Below are 19,612 nucleotides of genomic sequence, written 5' to 3'. Positions count from 1 at the left end.
CAGTGCATCATGTCAGCAGCAAATTCACTCTTTTTCATTTCCTTGTCATCAGAGCTAAGTTATGTCAGTTCATGTTCTCTACAGCAGTTTGAATTCAGTTTAGCTGGTGATTAAGTAACTTTGTTCGAGTGAATTGTACACTGGTAGGAATGTTTGTTCAAAGGGTTAACTTAACCTTCCCCAAGGTTGTAACGGACACTGGAAGATCAAAAGCTCTTCCAAACTCTCAGAGAAAAGAAAAAAAAAAAAAAAGAAAAAGAAAAAAAACCAACCAAAAACCCCCGAATTGCTTGCTTTCACAGTTTTCAGTCAATGTCTTCCCCTTGGAAATAAAGTCTGTGTTTAACGTACTTAAACTCATGGTACAAACGATTCATTTTGTCTTTAATTGTAAACATAATTTGTCTGACATTTCAGTTCTTTAGATTTGTGCAGTAGCCATGTTTGTCAAAGTATTTGGCACCAGTGACATCATCTTTGTTGAAGTGCCGGACAGCGTGATGAGTCCCAGATGTTAACGCACACCAAAAGTCGAGAAAGAATAAGATACAAAGATCAACTGTAACAGCTATGGAGGTAATAAAAAGTGATTCTGTTTTCTTCTAGTGTTCAAAGATAATTATTTGTATTTGTTTGAGGTTTGTTTTGCATAAATGATCAATCAGGGACTGTGCTGAATACTCTGCATGTGCAATATAAGGGGAGACTGAGATGTGAATTTGGATGAATGCTGAATAAAGCATGATTTGACTTCATGACTGCACTATTTCCTTTGTGTTTTTTCCAATCTTGTACACTTTGCATGTGTAGATTACAATATATGCAGAATATGTGTACTGAGAACCAAATGTGCCTCTTTCTGAACTGCCAGGATTTAACGTGTCATTTGGATAATGGTCATGCATGGTTATGTCAGCACATTGTGTTTTCTAATGTACTGTAACATGACATGCCAACGTAACCAAGAGTAGCACCGTTTCCTGATAACATGTCATGTCTGTGAAATGTAAAAAGGATGTTACTTGCTGAGAATCGGGCTTGAAAATGGGTTGGGTTTGGGGTTTTTTTTAATTTTAAAATAAAATTGATCTGTGCGCAGTTTGTCCATTTCCAAATGTAGCTTTCATAAAAGTATGGTTTAGGCGCTTTAAGGGAAAAAGTCATAAAGGTACGCAGGCATGGTTGCATATTAACTGCAAACCTACCCAAGTGTTTCATGTTGCCTACATTTGGTAAAGAAAGCATTAGCAAATAATGTATTCATCCATCTTAGAGCATCCTCAGCACTACAGAAGGCTGACCTGACTAATATTTTCATGGAAAATCAGGCAGAGGTATTCCCTTACTTTCATACCAATAACAAATACTTTGTTTAGATCATTTTGTCGTCTAGATAGTGTTCACTGTCATGAAGAATTCCCACATCCACAGTTAAAAAATTGACTTGGAAAATGCATACCTAGTTGTCAGATTTGTTTCCTTAATTTACTGCAGTAGTTCTGCAGACTTTACAGGCATAAGGCAAACTGTATTAAAGGCAGGGAGAGAAAAAGGAAATTTAGACTTTTCATCTCGGAGTATTGTATCCTATGAATAGTAGTGATAGGACAAGGGGTAATGGGTTTAAGATGAAGGAGGGGACATTTACATTAGATATTAGGAAGAAATTCTTTACTGTGAGGATGGTGAGGCACTGGAACAGGTTGCCCAGAGAGGCTGTGAATGCCCCATCCCTGGAAGTGTTCAAGCCCAGGTTGGATGGGGCTTTGGTCTAGTGGAGGGTGTCCCTGCCCACGGCCAAATTATTGCCCATGGACAACTTATTTGGATTTTTCTTACCTTTTATTTCAGGCTGCATGGTAATTTGGAAATATACATTAAAACACAGATTAACTTATAATTGCTCTTTCTGTTTACAGGACTGTACTCAGTTTACATTCTGTTGTTGATACATGAAGAATATGGGGTTTTCTCAAGGACTCCAGACGCTGTTAAAACTTACAGGTAAGTCTTTCAGATATCCTTACTAAAACCAACATGTCTACAGGATTTTGCTAGATCTCATTTTCAAACACACTTATGTTATTTGGGGGTCTAATTCACAGTTCTGAAAGCAGCTTGGATGCTTAGTATATTAGATCTCACTGACCTTCAAAGGGACATCTAAGCGTTTATGGTCAGATACTGAATGTAAGAGGAGCCTAGTAGGATTTTTTTTATAGCATTTCATCACCTCAATCCCTTTGAAATCACTTTAAACATTTTTCTTCAATTTAAAAAATGGGGTATGAATTTCTAAATTATATGTGTACTTATGAAAATATTACCTGTAATTTATTTAAACCTTGTGAATACCCCAGGAAAAAGGTGTGTTCTGGATGTAGTGCTTTAGTAGAAAATGTGTTCTATGAATTTTGGGACAAATCCTGGGTTTTGTCACTAATGTGTCATTTCAGTCATTATTTGCTGAGCTGTATCATTAGAAATCTGGGTCACACAGGCCATGCTTAAATTACATATCAGATGACCCAAATGTTTAAGGCAAGCTGCTGTAATTCAGCATCACTTTAAGCAATTTATGCCACTGAAGATCAACCCCCTCAAAGTCCTGCATCTTCCTGAGTGGAATTACTTCACCTTCTCAAGTCTTTTCTTACATCTTCTCATATTAGTCAGGACCCCCTACCTTCCCATCCCCAGCTTATCTGACTGGCTTGTGGTACTGGTGCAATTACTGGCTCCACTTACACTCTATTGTTAGTCTTAAAAACAAAAAAATCACCTGAAACACAAACATACCTGTTATAGATAGTGTGTGGAAATACTGAAGGAGAAAATCTCAGAGGGAAAAAGAAAAGACAGAACTTTGCTGAAGGGTGAGCAAAATGTGCCTGTTTGTTGCATACAGTTATGATAAAAGAGTATCCTAGCATGTAATAAAATATCACATAACATAACATATCTTTTGTATGCTTTACTGTCAGGTTTATTTGCTGAACAATTAATAGGTGTGCAAACAGAATAGTTAGCTTTGCCGGCTTTGCTCTTTTTTTATTTTTGCTTTTTATTCTTCCATCCTTTTCCAGCTGTCATTCCCTTTCCTCTCCATTCTTACGGCCAGAAAACTGTGCTGGTGCATGCTGACAAATGTGTACCAAGGTGATTAAAAGTCGAGTTCAGAGCTATTGATTATACACCCAGTGACTTCTTGCAGGGCCGCTACATTTGTGCCAAACTGTGTTATCAGACTCTCTGCTAGCACAGCTTTAGTGCAGCGTCTTTTCATTGGTTCTGTTTAAAATACATGGAAAAACATTTGCCAGAAGCCCTGCATGTGATGTTGAGCACAGACTTTGCAGCTGTCTCTGTAATTCTTAGAAAGGTGAAAAAGCAATGACTTAACACTCTACACCACCCAAGTCTGATTTTTTTATCTAAGGTCACCTTATATTTGTAGATCTTGGAAAATTATCATGAATATTTATGATGGCATCAAAAAATCAAGCAGCCACAAATTGTTTACAACATTTTTAAGAATATGAAACCAGCTTCTACTATAAAACAAATACATCTGTTAGGACTGGGTGAAAACTGAAAGCTGTTTGGTTCCATTCTATCTTCTTATGTACCTTAAAGTTGGAAAATCAGCAGCAGCACAATTTTAAAACACTAATGTGAGCTGTATAGATAAGGTAAAACCTGAACAAAAGTACCAAATTAATCATTCTAAAGATTGCACATGAAAGTATTTTAATGAAATATTAATTTGAAATAGATGCCATAAAACTTTGTGGATACTTCCAAAATGTAAAATCTCAGTCTGCCTAAAATTGTATCTGCTTATGCTTTTTTCCCTGCTTTTAGAAAAACAGATTCTTCCATAACACAGCAACTGAGATGTGCATATTTGAAAAAGTGCACATTAAAAATGTTCACAATATTGGCTTCAACTATTTGTTGGGCTTTTTCTCCTATAGAACCGTGATTTACAATCTGCCACTAATTTAATAGCTGGCTGGAGAAATACATCAAGAGAAATAGCACTATCTTTGTTTAGGCAGAAGTAATCAATTCTAAATCTTGGCACTGCTGGTAAGTTGGTATTTAGATTGCATTTATCGTATGACAACATCAAAACGTTTGGATTTGTTCAAACTGGAGGAATAATGTGTGTGCTTTAGCTGAGATGCACTACTTGCATAAAAATTAATATCTTGCGTGAAAGGGAAAACTGTTCATCTCTTAGGCCTATGATTTCCAAACTTTTTCTCGCCAAGTACTGCCATCAGCGGCAGTGGTGACAGCAGCCTCAGCCTGCAGCTCTGCTCACATGTCGTGGTGCAAACACTTTCGTAGCATTTGTGGTATGTGGACTGCAACTTGGGAATGCCTGTATTGGAGCTCTTAATCCATTTAAATACAACCTTGCTGATAAATAAAGGGCCTGACTTAGAGACACAGTTTCATTTCACCTCTCTTTAGGAGCTTTCGTATTTTCTGTATTTGGTTTCTTCAGTTCTTCCTACTAGTTAAATGCTACTCGTGCTGTCCCTCAATTTTTCACTGCAATATTTTTGACTCGGGAAGTATGTGGGATTTCAGGGTCTCCTTGTTTCATGTTTTTAAAGATAATTCAAAGACCTCTGTGGTCAGAGGTACCCCTCCATTTTGCAAGAGGATCTTTGTCAACTGCCATATAGTTCACTCCGTTCAATAAGCTGAACAATAAAGTCCGTTTCTTTTTCTGCTGCCCAGTGTTACAGACTGACACAGACTATCAGTCCCTGAGCAGCACTGCATTACAATTCAGGAAAGCTCCTACAACCAGCATGCAAGACTTCATCAGAAGACAAAACGCTAGTCTGAGAGGATAATAACTACGAGACATTCTTTTAATAAGGACCATTTTTAAATGTTAAGAATGACTTGTTTTAATTGAAGGAGAGGAAAGGAACTCCTACCAAGAGTCAAAGAGAACCCCCAGAGCTCCACGAAGTCTTCAAATTGTCTTGTATAGAAATGCCTGAGAATCAGAAATTAACAGAGGTTATGAAAAATTTCCAACCATCTTACTGCAAAGTTCATCTGAGAAGCTTATTCTCTTCTGCAGTTAAAAATTTGGCTTTAGCTTAAAATAAGGTGCCTGCCCATCCTAGTTACTGAAGGCAAATCATGAGACTCATTTTATAGACCCAACTTTCGCTGGGTTTGTGTAAGCAGGGATGCAGAACAATTACCATTCAAACCATTCTTTTCAATCTACTATACAATATCCACCTGTTCCGTCAGACAGCAGGAATGTATGCCACAAATACAGACTACTGCCGTGACAGCAGCAGGTGTATGGCAGCAACAACTAATCAAATCAGCTGAATCAGAGGTGTGAATCGCATTGCGCTTCTGTGCAATGAAAATGAGCAGAAAGGAGAGCTAAATGGTTATGAATTTTTGGTTTGGGTTTTGGGTTTTTTTTTTTATTTTTAAGAACTTGCTTTAAATTATAGGCAGTACGGCTGGTAAGTACAAGAAAATGTAATGAGGAATTGAAAGGAAAATAACATTTCATCCTTGCTGCAAAGGACAGTCAGAGCGAGATAGGTAGGGGTGGGGAGACACCCATTGTAATCACTCTGAAAAAGCAAAGCATGGGTTTTGATTTTCCTAAAGAAGCAAATGCAAAAGAACTCTTGTCTGTACCATATGACTCATGATGCTTCTTTACTAGGCTTAAAGAGAATTGAACTTGAGTAATAGCACCATTAGAGCTCTTTACCAGGAGCTAGTTCCTGTGGTTTCACTGGGTCCAGCTGCTGATGACTCACAGAGGAAGTGGCAGAGATTAGGTGCACAGGGAAAAAATCAGAACAGCTCAGAAATAAAGCAAATCAACCAAGCATTACCTTTTGTGCACAACAGAACAATGGCTTAACAACTAAGGTTCAAAATGATCCGTCTTATTCCCCTCATTTGTGCTATTCCTGTTGGAAAGACCACCAGGAAACATGTGAACCACTATGGAATACACACTGTAATCCATGGAACATCTCAATTAATATTCCCTCTTGACTACAGCTAGAACAATACGTAGCATCAAGCAGTTTAATCTCCGGCAGTAATGCCTTTTGTAAGATCAAGAGGTCTTTCCCTTGAATTAAGGTTTAAGCGAGGATTTTGAAAATTAGTTAGGTATTCTGCAAAATGTATAGTGGTGGCTACAGGTTCCATAAGTAGTAGCTAGGTAAAATGCGTAGACACAGGCTGGTTGTCATTAGAAATGTTGTTGTTAGTAATTTCTCCTTTGCAAATTGACGTTAGGTTCCCTGTAGAAGAGAGTTAATCCTCCAACAGGCTGTGTTATGAGCAAATATATCCAAGCTTGTATAACATTTAAAACACTGCCTCTAATATTCAGTTTTGTGCTACAAAGAAAGTATGCCCCCAGCAAGAAAAAGTTAAAATATCTAACTTAAAAGGGAAGATACAGGGGAAAACATTCTGGATCTTGTTTAAATTACTAATGTACGGTAGTAGTGCTGCTGTTGGCTCACATCACTACAGTCTCGGACACATAGCTCAAGGGATGTTTTCTTCATGGAAATTGCAAACAGTTTAGGCTCTAAACTCCTTGGGGAGGAGTCCTGTCTGAGTTGCTATAGATTGATAAAGTAGCTTATTACAAAAACATAAGACCATTTTGACCAGATTATACCATTTCTTTAAAAAATATTTCAAAAGGATGATGTACTAAGAGCGCTCTATGAAAAAAATATTGCAAATTTTGCTAGGTCACCAATTTATTCCTGGTTTTAAAAATAAATTGGAAGAGATGATTTAACATACCTTCCACTTTCTATTTCCCATCAGAATTTCAGAGGTAAGATCAGTTAGTGATTATACACAGGGATGCATTTTATAAACATTTGCTTTAGTGATTAATGTAAAACGATTCACAACCATCTCTTTGGAATATTAAGTAATGCACTTCACATGTTTACCATCAGCCGGCGTTTCAAACCCCACAAGGTGACCGTGTGACACTGGTACACGGTCTCTGCAGCACAGACTGAGTTTTGAAAAGGCCCGCGCTACCCTCCACCTCAATTGTGTTTCAGCTTAAGCAACGAGCACTTCAAAAAGTATTGCCAATGAGAAAGGTGCTTCTGTTGGTGTCTTCCTATATGGAAAATCAAACAAGAGTTCAGTTCATGGCCTCTGTGCTCCCCAAACGCCACGGCTGTGTTATCTGCACTAAGCAATCAGGACCGCGTTTAGGATAACAGGGATTGCGCTGCGGGTTTCCGATAGCCAGCGAGGGACTCGGGTGCGGTGCGGCAGTCTGCAGCGTGGTGGGCGGCCAGGGTGTGCATAGGGTGCTGTCGCCGCTGTCCCGGGCGGTGACCTGGGGCACCGTGGGCTTTGGGGAGAGCTGCACCAGCTGTCTTGAAAGGCGTGAAATTCCTCTTCCCCGCATGCAGCCTCATGGCCTTCACGCGCTCAGAAGCACATGGACGGAGCAGGTCAGTTCATTTACTTTCCTCTCTTAAAAGTCAGTTATTTTATATTTAAATATTTTCATTCATCTCGTGCACGTTGACTCTTTGGCACACGTATGAAGATGAAAGGGATGAAACCGTATTCCTAGCAATGCTATAAATAAAGATTCTGGAGAAAAAAAATAAAATTGAAATGGAGTTAATACGCATTGGAAATTGTTTATGTGATACTGTTATACTATCCCTTTAAGATATGCTAATATGAACTGGCTGTCAATACAACATCACTTAGTTGGTTTTCGTCTGGACCTTAGAGCACAACAAAATTATTAGTACATAAATCTCTACTAATTTACTCTAGATTATGATTCTTTCATCAACATGCACATATAAATTATACCATTAATCATAATGATTTCTTTCAGTATTCATGTGGATGTAATATGTAATTTCTTGGGAATCCCACTGTAATTTAGCATGAATTAATGTCCACTTATTGGAAAGCACTACCTACATTGATATTTCTAGGGGAAAAAACCAACAGCCGTGATGCATCTTAAACCACAGCCTAAATGACCAAGGTGCTGGTAAACGACCACCAAAGGAGCGTCGCTGCAGGTAAAGGAAGTTACCTTAAAGGCAGTTTGTCTCAAAGCTCGTTAGGCCAGATGGCAGCCTGTCTTCTAGGAGCACGTAAAGCACGTGTGAGGGAACGGGGGGACTTCTCTCTCCTTCACCCTGCCCTGGGGAAGGACGGTGTGAATACGCAGGGCGAGGGGAGAGCCGAAGCAGAGGGGCGTTGCTAGACGCTGGAGAAGGCAGTGCAAAGCCATCTGCTCTGCTTTTTTGACAGAGCAGGAGCAATAATAGCTGCATCCGTCTTCATGGGTAACACCTTCTAATTGGCCTCAACATTAAATTTCGCTGAGAGAAGCAGCACTATTCTTCCTCTTTTCTACAGACTGTAGTTTGGCAATGGATTTACCTGCTTGGAGGTGGCTGGCCCGTAGATTGAGCGGGTCGAGGACCCATGGATGGCTGCCTTGGCCTCAGTTTCCCCCACCTAAGAAATGCAGCTGCCTCCTTGAGAAGTGCTGTGCCCTTTCTGGAGGTGAAGTAGGATATTACTTAATCCAGCTATCAAATATATAAATGGAACATACATATATACATATGCATGCTTCATAAGTGAGACAGTGAGGGGGAAAAAAAGGAACTTCTGACTATAACGAAAGATTCATTAGGAAAAATGAACTAATCAGTGCTCTCCAAGGAGAAATTCATTCTGTTTAGGAGGCCGTACCCTCTGCTGCTGCACATACTTAATATAATTTATATTATTATTTAAATCACTGCGTAAATTTTAGATACTTTTAAAAATCAAGTTAATGGACCATACTTTACTGCTTAGCATCATTTATATCAAGAATTAGTGGCTGTGGAGATAATATATGTGAATACAGAGGAGAAAACACAAACAAGCAAATATCATAAAACTCATCTGTAGCATGGGCTTAAAATACAACCACAGAAATGAGCCCGTGGAAGAGTTGCGCGTTGTGTGGTACAGGCTTTCCTTTAAGCTGTGTTCACCCCTGTGTTTAAATACAAGGTATTCTTGAAATCACTTACCACCACAGAGGGGGCCCATCCTTGCACCAACCTGTCACGGCAGAATATTTATTCCACCGGGAAATGTCCCCCTCTCCCCGCTTTGGATACAAAGGAAGGCGAGAATACAGCACGACTTTCCCATAGCCGGAAGCAGAGACAGCAAATTAAGGAATTCTTGGGGAGAACAGACACACCTGTAGAGACTGCTTAGGAGCTGAATAAAGGGGCTGAGACGCTTTAAACAGACACCGCCTAGAAACAAAGAGAGAAGGAAATAAAGATAATAAGAACCTGAAAGAGTGAGGGGATTCTGGCAGCTGAGATAAATCCAGGGCCTTCTGCCGTGGGCTTATTAAAAGACACAATATATTCCCTAAAAATGTCTTACCTGGACCAGGCAATAAACCAGCTGTGCATCATTGCTTCCTTCAGGTTAGCTGTGCTGTATTTCATTCCTCCGCATGCTCGCAGCAGAGAAATTTTGACAAGGAGCCCAGTCTCTGAAGCTTTGACACAAAGTCTTTCACAGCCCCACATCCCTGTCAACGTCACGCTGAAGTTCATGTCACCGAAGGGATCGCGCTGTCGCAGGAGAGGGGTACAGAGACGGGATGGCCAAGAGAGTTGCAGCAGCCATGGGGGAGGAGAGACACGGATCCCGCAAGGTGGGCAGCATGTACGGCAGCAAGCACGAGTGGGACACGGATAGTGCAAAGGGCTGGTGCTAGCACTTCTTATTTAATGGCACTTCTCTAACTCATTTTATGATGCCCCTGAAAAACAGAATTTTAGGTAAAGAGAGAGTGATATAGCCCTTAGAGTGGAAAAAACCGACCTGTAGCTGAGTCCAGGAGGTGTGAGAGGGGGGGATCTGGAAGGGGAAGGGCAAAGCAGGGGCAGTACCCCTTGTCTTGCTGGCGAAAGGGTCCCTTATCCCATCACTGAGGACTCTGTCCCTGTGGGGAGGGTAGAAGGTTTCTTCAGATTTGAGCATTATTTTCTGATTAATTAATTTGGTACAATTGGTCTTCTGATAGAAAAACAGTTTGGAGCTGAGAATGTTTTTGCTTTTGCATCTCATGACCCTGGCCTAAATTCATCTACATTTCATATTCCCTCATTTGCAGTCTGTTTTCTTTCTGCCCAACTTGTAAACTTTCTACTTAGTAAAAGTCGTGAGGCAAATGAAGCTCCAGGCGTAGATCCTTTGCTGCTGCCACAGTGCAAAGACAGATAAAAAAGTAAGCTTTTATTAACAGAGACAAACTTGGACCTCTGGCAACTTACAGCGAGCCCTGACAAAGTGACTGTAGTCAAAGTGTAATTTTAAACACAGAGAGCAAAATTCATAGACCACAGATCACCTCCTCCTCCTCGCACTGCTTAAACTTATATTCTGCCGAGGGGACAGTGAGAAAAGCCGTTTTACCTTGTGTCCTGATTTGCTCCTACTTAAGGGAAATGCAAGTCATGTTTTATGAAGTTGTGTTTTGCCGTGCAGTTTGGAACCCACAAAGTCACTTAATTCCTGAATGTGATGTTGGGTAAAATTGTTTTTCTTTCAAAAAACCCTAAAAATTCTGTTTTGGTTGGCTTATTTCAGGTAACAGTAATTGTCTAAATGATTATTGTACCTAAATTATTAGTTGCTGCCCGAACGACTGCCTGCGTTGCTGGGTCACCTGGCAGTTTTGTTATCAGCATTTTTATTGCCTAGACATAAATAATTTTCTTTCCTGATGAATTCACAAGCTCCTGCCTCAGACGCTCCCTGTGCATCATCTGTGTATTACTCGGGGTCTGAAGCTAAGTGTGCGTAGGTTGCTCACAGCAACGCATTTCGTCCATGTCCTTTGGTTTCGGATGCAGCGTGCACCTCCAGCTGTCCAGGAGCACCTCCATTACCCAGCCTTGTGGTAGAGCAAATAGCATTCTGGCCTCAGTCTTCAAGCAGTAGATTAGTGACAGCAGTAGGCAGACAACTTTTGTCCCCAGGGAATATTAGAAATCTAGAGCTAGAAATAGATGGATTAACTGAAATGCAACTCAACCTCTGATCTACATTATTGCCTCTCTTCTTTATCTCACAAGGGAAGCAGAGATAAAGAGTGATAGACACTGATAATGATGGAAGTCCCGGATAATACACCGAAGTGATAAACTTCTTTGTGGCCCTCATTGTGCCCAGTTGTCTTCAGCTGGTTATGAGCTCTAGCCTCAAGCTATTTACACCATGATCAGGCTAGTAATTAGCAAAATGTTTAATATAATATAGAAGCAATTAGGAGGTGATAACATGCAATTAAGATGTGTTTTCAGATTAAAGATTTTATAGTGCTCTCTTTCTTGAAAAGATAAAGTGCCTATCTCAAAATGTCAAACTGCAGTGATTTAATCTGAGTTATTTTCAATTAATATGCATGTATTCTTGCGATGTGTTCACCGTTGTTATTGACATTGATAAATTAAGCTCATCCCAGCAGAATTTATCCTTGAGTCGCTCTATATTTCCTGAATGTCAGTTCTTTATTCGTATTTTTTTTATGCCTACAAGCTGTGCGCGATCTAACTCTAAGTCCCTTGATTCATCCCTGGGATTACAGTAATGTGTCAGTCTGAGTGGAACAATAATCTGAAAGGGCATTGTTATAAATAGTGTGTTAGAATATAATTGTTTGTCATGTCGTTTCTCCCCTTTAAATCCCTCTGAGTCCTGTTTAAGTAATTTAGACAGCTAGAATGACAAGAGTCTTGAGACTTCACTTATAGAGTTGTCCAACCAGTCTTCAGCCTACCCTGTCTTTTGAGACTGTCTCATCTGCAAAGTAGGAAGTGCAAACAACAGATGAGTTCCGACTACACCGTGGATTTGTTATGAGATTTTGCTCAGGCCATTTATAGAACAATGTAAATGCTACTGATACTAATTTTGCCCTGGCTAGTCAATAGAAGTGCTTAGACAATAGACATTAGGGTGTTTCCTGTCATCGTTAAAGAAGTTAGAATCCTAAAGCATTGCAATTCGGATAATGCAGTGCAATGTCTGAAGGCAAAGCTTTTTTTTTTTTTATTAGATTATTTTTGATAAATTTTCTAGTAATAATAATTAAAAAAAGAGCTCAGGCAGGAAAGACAAACTTTTTTTTTTTTTTTTTAAATGGAGCCAGCTTTTTAGCAATAGTGGTAAAACACTTTCAAGGAAAAATTGCTGGAAATGAGTGTCCTATTAGGTCATACAGTCCAGTTCCTGCAGGATTATTCCTTGTAATGCATTTTTCTGCTCTTTGGTCCTCTCTAGGTTTTTCACACATGCCATGAGGCATCCAAACATCAGATGATTTGCATACAGCACGTATCAGAAGGGTTTTCCTGAATTTAACAATTATTTCCTTTCCTGTTTCTGCTAAGTATTTTCCCCATAGCTAGTGCTAACAGTTTTCAAATATTTGTGTTTAGGTCTTTCTCCTCCTCTGTCTTCTACCCACTTAGGGTCTGCTTTATGATATTTTGTTCATACGTGGTTGCAAAAAGGCAAGTTAGCTGACAGTCATTGCTAAGCAAGGCAATTTGTATTTGGCTTTGTGTCATCCAGCTGTGATTAAACTCTTTGGAGACCATGTATTTAGTAAAGTAAGATGATATAACTCATCACAGCTTATGCTGACTGGCCAGTCGCTGTTATCATTTAGTCATCTAACCCGGTTCTTTACAGGACTGCTTGAACACCTTGAAGTGTTTTCGTTTGACAATCCCTGAGTTGGTCAAACCACACATATGTGATTCTCACCTATAAATAAATGCCCGTAATATTTTTCAGTAATTGTGCAGGCCAGCTTCCAGCCTCTCAGTGTCTCTCAGGTAAGTCACTCGGGACACAGAGCAAAATGCAGCTCTAGAATGTCATCTGTGAATCCCTCACTGTCCTGTCCTTCGACTTTTGCTTCACAGACAATTTAAAAGACAAGCAAAGAACAAACACCACAACTAAAGGAAGCTGCCAAAGGCTGTGGAAGTGTCAGCTGGCACCACTGCTCATTATACAGATGGAGTTGTTGACTTTTACATACATAAATGATCTGAGAAAAGCTATGTGAAGACTTTAAAAGAAGGCTTTCTTTTGGCAAAAGGAAAAAGAGAAAAAAATTAAGAACCTCTGCTGAAATTTATTGGTGAGTAGGTAAATATCTCAGTGTCTCTGAGCCAACAAGAAATCTCACTCTAGGAGTGAGATTAGCTTTACTCAGCTGATTACACCCATGAGTACCAAGGTCAGACGCAAAGCAGTAACAGTAGCTGGCAAGTCCTGATAGCCTGGCTTGTCTTGGATCAGTACCAGAGGTATGACCAGTTATGTCCTGTCTACGTAGAAAGTCTTCAACCAGAACGAGTTACGGTATTTCCTTCCCCTGGCGATGAGGTAATTCTGTGAGAATAGCTTTGCTCAGTGGACCATGGCTGGGTACAGGACTTGCTGGATGCACCATCCAGAAGGGACGGCAGCAGCGGGTGCGAGGTGGAGTCTGCAACGTGGAGAGCAGGCGGGGACGGGTACCCCAGCCTGACCCAGCCCGGGTGCTTCAGCCAGCCTCATGGTGCAGTGCGTCGTCTGGGCTCCAGCATGTGAGATTGTGGGGGGGTTCCTTGTACGTTGGTGAAGAGATCCGTGGGAGTCAGTGGAGCAGTCAATGTCACCTTTGCAAAGACCACCCCATTGTTCTGTCCTGAAGCTCGGGAAAGCCTCTGATGGTGGGTGTTTGCGTCCCTGAACAGTGCAGTAGTCCAGAGGTATTAACAGGAGGAGGTAGTAACTAAGGTTGGAAAAATGCAGCATAGGGATAAAAAAATCTTAATGTTGACAATATAAGACTAATACATAAACAAACACGGTAGTAACACAAATGTGTTAATGCCATTGGGATATTAACGGAGAGGGGTATTTCTGTGCTGGATTTGCCTCTAGCTACAATTATAAGACCATTTGTACAGTATATTTTTGTTTAATATTTTTCTTTACAGGCACTCCATCAATGTCATATACAGAGCTTACTGAATTATGCCACTCACATATTTAATAACAAATAATCCTTCCAGGAACTATTATGGATTTAAGTGTGATTATAGTAAGGATATCCAATAGCTACTTTAACTTACACAAATATCCATTTTGCAAAGCTGCGGACTTAATTATACTGTAGCCTAGAAATGCATAAGTTCTAGTTGTGCTTCTAACAAGTTCTTTTGACTAAAAAATTCTATCTACTACAAAATTTTCTCAAACAGTGTTTGTGATTATTATATTATCCCCACACAGATGAGAAATGTGGCATTTAAAATAATGTTACAAAGTGTGCTAAAGTGAGTTTTGGTTGCTGCTTTTCTCGGTAAATTTATACATTAGTGAATTCAGAATGAGGCCAAATATTTCATGCAAATGGTCTTTCTTATGTGATGTAACAGGAAAATGAAAAATTTTCATTTGATCAACAGTGTCAGCTGGTAAAAGAAAAGGTAGTGTTCTTTTTTTTCTTGTGTTTGTTTCTCTGGTTTCACATTTATGTCATGCACATTTAAGAAAAGAAGAAAACAGATTTTTGCAGAGCTACCTTTGAACCTTAGAGTTGCTTTACAACACTTATTGCATTACTAACAAGCCACAGGTGTACACTACAGGAGCGGGTGAAAATGTAATTGAGGGGTATGATGACAGTTAATTGTCCATAATGTATTTATCCCAAGATGCACTTATGCATCTGTTATATATTTAGGTATTTGTTACTAGTAGCTTTGGTGATACTTAAGCAGAGGGGCATCTATATCTAAAAGACAATAAAAAAGGAAAATGCTATCAAGGGGCTCTAAAGTGGCAAGACAAAGAAAGTTCGTCTCTTTTTCACTGTCTCCGAAATGAAAAGGTCTATTTATTTCAATGGGATTTTTTTTTTTTTTCCACATATGCCGTTATTAAGGTTTGAGTACAAAACACTTGACTTCTGTTTCTGGGTGTACTATGGGACTGAATTACTTGATTACCTGCAGGCATTTTAGTAGTGATGTATTTTGATATTTGCCTTTCTAATATAGTTTCTTCTCTGTTTCGGCTTATTGTTGTTATAAAACGGCTTTGCACAATAGATTAGTGTCTATTCACCCATTGACACATAGAGGATTTATGTGTGGGAGTAACCCACAAACTTCCCCTCCTCTTTGCTGCCTCCCTCCATGCATGCCTTGAGAATAGATGTGATAATTAGTCATCTACTTTTATCTATATTTGTATGCCATCCAGACATTTCAGATGAGAACAAGAAGTCGCTGTATTGAAGCGGTGTCCTGAATTCAAAATGCAGTGATAGAGCTCGGATGACTTTGGGCAATTACCCATTTTCTGGGCCTGCTTCTGCTCTCTGTGAAGTCAACAGCAAAACTCCCGCGAGGGTCAGCAGTGAGGGGAACCGAGCCTCAAAAAACGAGGTTATTCTTCTTGAGATTGCTCAGCAGGAATCAAATAACTGAAACCAAACTGCATATCTTTAAAATCCAGTGTAGCTCAGATTAATAACACCACCGTTTCAGGGCGGTGGTTAGTATCAGGCAGACACTCAGCGAATAGCTCGTGCTTTCCAAAGGTTAGAAGTAAATGGGCAAGCTGGAGGAGGGGAAGGCTCGCCCCATTTCAGGCAGCGGCAGAGCCGAGATCCTGACCCGGTTGTGCAGAGTGTTACGCTCCTTGGAAAGTCAACTTTGTAATCAGAGTTCATCTTTCTTTCCGTGAAGCTGGCCCTGCATTTGGATTTGCTTGCACAGACTCCCATCAAGTTTAACAGGATTTTGTAAGGGGGACAGTAGTCCCACTGCATATAAGATCGGGGCCTATATAACTGCATTATCTTAAAAGACCAGAACTCAGTTCGTATCAGAAGCTGTTTGCTCATTTGAAATTGGCTAAACATTAGCATCTTAGAAATATTATCTGAAGTTGCTGAACACTGATATTAACCTGCTGCATGCTTGGAGTGCTCTGATAAAAATGCAGTTGCTGTGGTAATTGTTATATTATGTTCAGAAAAGTGCCAAGAATATAATTGCTTGCAAAATGACTGTGCAGTTCAGCTTTAATCTACATGGCAAAACTGTTTACTAAAATTAAAAAAAAAAAAAAATCCAAGTCTTTGCATAAACAAATATATTCAGAAGTAGACTCTTTATTAAACTTTTAACACCAAAATTATGTTTATAGTTTATTAACCAGACGCTATTTGTAACGTCTGCTGTTTGTTAAAAACAAAACCCAAAAGCGCATAGCACCCAAGAAACCCCAACAAAAAACAAAACCCCCAAAACACAACAAACCTAAACCACCAGAGGATGATTTCCTTAAGAATGTTCTCTCAGGTATGTTCAGAATATTAATTAGGCCCATCTATTTCTGTCGGATAATAACAATGTCCAAGAACTGAATAGAATCTGTGACCTGTGAAAGGGCCATTCATATGCTTTAGTCTGCCTTAGCGCATTCCTTAACAAGTGAACATAGACCTTTTTCATAGTCATCCTAAATGTTTCAACTGTGTGTTTCATGGTTTGGTTCTTGTGTCTCCAAAACACATAGCTTTTTTCTTTCTTTATTTATTTTCTTTTCTTTCTCTTTTATTTTTTTTTCTTTTTTCTTTCTCATCTAGTGGGAAGTATTCCATGCTCTCCTCATTTAAATGCTTATGCCTTTATGGTTATTTTTACTGCCATACCTATGGGGCTTCTTACTGTACTGCCTGTAGCTGAAGGAGATTTTAAAGGAATTAAATTTATTCAGTTTAAATCTTCAGGGGCATACAACAATATCTTAAACAATTAGCAATAATTAAAAAGCATCTATTCGAACTGTGTAAAAAGCAAATAGATTTAATTTAAATACAGTAGTCAGGCCTAAAGGGTTTTTTTTTTTCATTAAAACCAGGAAGGGTCTTCCCTCTTCCCCACTATTCTTTTATTTTAAGCAACTTTTCAGCAGTTACTTTGTTAAAGTACTTTGTCAGTTGTTTGGTGACTTCCAACACGTGAAATGCATTGGGTGGTTCAGAGCATTTCCTGGAGGGTTTGCTTTAGGGATTACTAAAGCCTCCACAGGGCTGACCTAGGTACGCTGCTTGGTTGCCTAAGCCGAGCCCAGAGGTTGAGCTGCTCTGGAAACTTAAGAGCGTGCTCTGTTGAATGCGACTGCTTCTGTGTTCGGCACAGTGGCTGTACAAATATATCCGCAGTGCAGTAGTCTAATGGAGATATGGTCAAACATAAACAATTGCTGTATATCCCAGTAACTATAACAATAATAATAAACAATAAAACGGCATTAGAAATATTTAAGGGCTTACAAACAAATCTCTGCTCAGTACGTGATCATAAGTGGTTGGAGTAGTAAGTAGTGTAGTGACTCTCCTTTGACACAGCGCTGTATGTGAGCAGAACAATCCTCACACGTGGTGCGCGTTCTAGGAGCAGTTTCTGCTGCTACTGGTCACTGGTGATGGTGGCAGGTACCTTCAGGTGGCACTCCAGAAGCTACCTGTGGTCAGACCTCATGCAGAGCTCCTTCCCAAGGCAGCCCCAGTCTATCCTGCCCTGGTTCTAAGGCACGCTCGGGAATGTCAAGTCAAATACGGGATGGAACTGGGACGTGCTGATTTGTGCTGTTACAACTGAATTAGGGTGTTTGTGCCATCCCTTGCTTATATCTGCTCTTCTCCCTCCCTCTCTGTTCAAAACCACGTTCAATTTTTTCTTGAGGATTGCAGCACGAAAAATGACACTCAAGTACTTTCTGGTAGCAATTTCAAGTTAAAGATGCTTGTCCCTGCCTGATCACTCTCGGTTCCACAGCACAGCTCATTGCTCAAAAAAGAAACTTGGGCTGACACATGAGGGAGGCCAGTGCATGGCAGCCAGGGACTGAGAGGAATCGGTAGGGCTAAGGCAGAGCAGCAACTGCCCGTGCCAGCGGAGAGTACTGTCTGCAGAACGGCACCTTTCCTGGGTTGTAATCAGAATAACATACGCTTTTAGACTCAAACTGAGACGGTTTTACTTGCGTAGTTTATCAAGGTGCTTAAAAACACTTGGATTCAGGTAGGCTTCTTTTTTTAATTTAGCCAAAAGTGTACGTATTTGACTAATGTGGTTTGGGGTTTTTTTCAGCTTGGAGTCTTTCATAAGGGGATGAAAGGGAAGGGATAAATTCTAGACAGTTTGTTGTAAGTGCCAGAGAAAGTGACAGCTATCTACATGAGCAAAATTTCTAACAGTGCCTCACATCCACTGGAAAATGCTTAAGAGTCCACAAATAGAAAAAGGTTAAAAACTACTGACCTAAATAATTGGTTCAATTTTCAAGAGTGCTGAGCATCCAACTGTTCTCATTGATTATAAACAGATGATGATAACGAATAACAGCTCCCATAGTTGATGAAAGGCATCTTTTCTGGGGAACTTGTCCACAGATGCTTAGAAGAAGGATACATCTAATACAAGTCTTTGATAAGCAGGAACATTTCTCCCTTGGTTGTCTATTTTGTATGCATAGCGTACATAAATATTTTTGCTTTCACACTATTTTTCCTTAGAACTCAGTTTAGAATTGAACTGCAGCAGATAAGAGAAAGCATAAGACAAGATCTTAGTTTCATGTGTGGATTGTATGCTGCTTCATGCTTCAGTCCTGAAACTGTTTTCATATTTACTGTGTTATTTGACCACCTTTTTAAAACTTAGTAAATTCAACATCCTATAATACAGAGGAGTTAGAAAAATGTGTGAGTAATCTGTTAAATTTTATACCAGCTTTAGATCTTTTTTTTTTTGTTGCCACATCCAACAGGTTTCATGTTTTGATTCTGTATTTTTGTGGTAAATACAGAAGAGCTGTGTTGTTTACTGGGAGGAAAATTGTACCAAGTGTTACCATGAGAAAATTGAAGCTTGCATTTTAATTGAAAATTCTAGACACCCTCCTTAAAGTTTTTCTTTTTGATGTTGTCATTCATATACTTCAGATCTCTGGGTTTTTAGAGCTTTGTTTTAATTAATCTTTTGAAAGTTTCTGCAGGATTGATGTGGGCAGTGAATTTTGTCAGTCTTGTTTTGCAATGCTAGGATTTGTGACTGACAAGAATCTAAGCCGAAAATATGTGAAGTCCTCTTGTCAGAAAGGCTTATCAGTCTCTTCAAAATATGTGTTCTATAAAATAATAGCCTTGGTCCATTTTGTCAAATTCAATACTGCTCTGATCTGTCAATATTTTGGGTAGCTATGTTATACCAATTGTCAACAAGGAAACAAGCTTCTTGCAGAAGGGCATTTTTCAACACTTATTGTAAGTGAGGGCATCAAGTTGCAGTACTGACGATAGCTGGAACCAGTTTGTTATACATAAATGAAGTCATCTGATCTGTACCCAACCAGGAGAGTATTTGTATAAGCTTTTGATTAAATCAGTAATCTACTCTCAGGAACT

General features: G+C 39.6%; 1 long non-coding RNA gene across 1 annotated transcript in view; it reads left to right on the top strand.

The window, feature by feature from the left end:
• The first annotated feature begins 429 nt into the window (after positions 1-429).
• LOC129210298 (uncharacterized) overlaps positions 430-19,612 on the top strand; it is a 37,732-nt gene continuing 18,549 nt past the window's right edge. The window contains exons 1-3 of the long non-coding RNA XR_008578368.1: positions 430-576; positions 1,920-2,004; positions 13,056-13,276. This is a non-coding gene — a long non-coding RNA (uncharacterized LOC129210298). The remainder of the gene's footprint in view (positions 577-1,919; positions 2,005-13,055; positions 13,277-19,612) is intronic.

This window comes from Grus americana, chromosome 9, assembly GCF_028858705.1.
Source record: "Grus americana isolate bGruAme1 chromosome 9, bGruAme1.mat, whole genome shotgun sequence".
NCBI classification, from domain to species: domain Eukaryota; kingdom Metazoa; phylum Chordata; class Aves; order Gruiformes; family Gruidae; genus Grus; species Grus americana.
Note: the sequence above shows the minus strand (reverse complement) of the source record. Positions and strands in the feature narration are given on the sequence as shown.